The 2500-nt window shown below is 30.8% G+C and overlaps 1 protein-coding gene across 1 annotated transcript in view; it reads right to left on the bottom strand.

Moving 5' to 3' along the window:
* Positions 1-2500, bottom strand: part of LOC135195526 (cytosolic purine 5'-nucleotidase-like) — a 164026-nt gene that overhangs the window by 117441 nt on the left and 44085 nt on the right. The gene's annotated exons all lie outside the window — the stretch shown is intronic.

The raw sequence follows: 2500 nt of genomic DNA, 5'->3' as shown, positions 1-2500 counted from the left end.
ATATATAATATACACAGGCACACAAACCAATTCAAAAACCACCGATCAATAAAAATTGACAAAATCTCTTGGTATACGAAAATATCACCAAAATTACCCTAGATAGGAAAAGTCAACAAAACCCCACAAAAAACATATAATAAAAAAAAACCACATTCTCAAAAGTTTGCTCGTACCCTCCGCTTCCTCAAAATGTCAAGGAAAACGAGAATGGAAAAATGGAACGAAGCAGAAGACAATTTTAAGATTATTCAAGCATATTATAGTCTCGTTTCAACATCAGTTCTCGGTCTAATAACCATAAGGGCATTTCCCAATGGAGCTACGGACGCAATGCCCATATTATTATTATTAGATTATTATTATTATTATTATTATTATTATTATTCTTATTAATTTAATTAATTATTAATCATCTTATTATTATTATTATTATTATTATTATTATTATTATTATTATTATTATTATTATTAATATTATTAATTATTATTATTAGTATTATTATCATTATTTTACATAAATATTACAATTATCATTATGCTAAATAACAATAATTATTATTATATATTTATTATTATTATTATTGTTAAAAATAATAATAATAATAATAATAATTAAAAAAAAATAATAATAATAATAATAATATTTATCATTATTATTATTATTATTATTATTATTATTATTATTATTATTTTAAATAAATATTACTATTATTATGATGCTAAATAAATATTATTATATTAAATAAATATTATTACATCATTATGTTGAATAAATATTATATATGTTAAATAAATACTGTTATTACTGCTATTATTGTTATTATTATTATTGTATTAATTATTATTATTATTATTATTTATTATTATTATTATTATTATTATTATTATTATTATTATTATTATTATTCAGAAGTGAACCCTATTCATTTAGAACAAGCCCATCACAGGGGTCACCGGCATGAAATTCAAGCTGTTGTTTCTGATCGAGCTGGCCTTATGCCAGCACGGGCTCTTGCTCATAGAGCAGTCCGTAACTATTCAAGCTTCCAAAAAAAAAAAAAAATGGCGTTCATTAGGAAGAGAAGGTAGAAGGAAAGAAAACAGAAAAAGAGATTCTCATTAATAAAGAAAAAAATAAATAGGCCTACGTGCCCAGTTTCATGTAGAGGAATATCAAATGGCTTTACATTTCCTTTCGGGCAGTTCTCGGGTTAATGCTGACGTCATTCATTTGAGCGGTGCCCAGGAGGGTACTACGTACGTGCCCAACGTCTGGTACAGGGATGGTACAGCTACAGATACTGTACAGGAAGGGTGATTTTTTTTTTATGTGCTTTCTTCCTCATAGGTAGATAAAAATTTTAAATAGAATATAGAATTTAGACCAAAAGCCAAGCATTGCGGCCTATGAGGTCATTCAGCGCAGAAAAGAAAACTGAAACGCAGAACCAACTGTTAGAGAAGGGTGGAAAGTAAGACTGAAGACCCAGAATATAAACGGAGGTACAGTAAAAGAAATGAAAGTGTGTTGCAGCTAGGGGCCGAAGGGACGCTGCAAAGGACCTCAAAGTAACACCTACAGTGCGCCGCATGAGGTGCACTGACGGCACTAGGCCTATACGGGATCTAATTGAGATAAGAGGGGGTTGAAAACGCTGCTTATTTTCGTAGTTTCTGAGATAATCGAAAGCGACATTAGTCCCAGCAAATAAAACTCTCTCTCTCTCTCTCTCTCTCTCTCTCTCTCTCTCTCTCTCTCAAAAAAAAAAAAAAAAAAAAAAGAAAAAAAAAAAAAAAAAAAAAAAAAAAAAAAAAAAAAAAAAAAAAAAAAAAAAAAAACGTTACACCCAAAGGAAGTTGCGGCGACGTGAAAACCAAGTGATATCCATCAGAGCGTGCAAATAGGCCTGCAGTCATACGAAGGAGTTGAAAGATCCTTAGGAAAATCAAGGAGTGGTAGTAGTTGCCAGACAGCCCTGGATGGTTCATTTGTCAAACAGTCGCGTTTCTTGTATATACATAACTGCCAGCATTTTGGTATTTATTTATTTGTTCTTTTCAATCAACTTTTATTTCAACTTTTATTTTATTTTTCACTTTCTCATGATGGTCTTTTAAGGTGTGCTAGGAATTTCGGGAATAATAATAATAATAATAATAATAATAATAATAATAATAATAAAATAATAATACCATGGGACACCAGAGTTGAAGTGAGAAAGATGAGGGTGGGGAAAAAATGGATAAAGTATCAAGGACCCTGAAAAATCGAAATCAAGAAGGATATGGGATATGCCAGTGTGGAAATTGTACCCATAATCATAGGAATCTAGAAAAAAACTAGAAGCTGAAGTAGCTCCAGGACTCCATTGCAGAAGAAGAGTGGTGAATCCTATAAACGTCGCACATAGTAAGAAAAGTGATGAGACTCCTAAGGGGCAAGGATGCAACCTCCCGGAACCCCACACTATAAATACCCCCGAATCGAATCTGGAGG

Source organism: Macrobrachium nipponense, chromosome 16, assembly GCF_015104395.2.
Source record: "Macrobrachium nipponense isolate FS-2020 chromosome 16, ASM1510439v2, whole genome shotgun sequence".
NCBI classification, from domain to species: domain Eukaryota; kingdom Metazoa; phylum Arthropoda; class Malacostraca; order Decapoda; family Palaemonidae; genus Macrobrachium; species Macrobrachium nipponense.
This window is presented reverse-complemented; position numbering and strand designations above follow the sequence as displayed.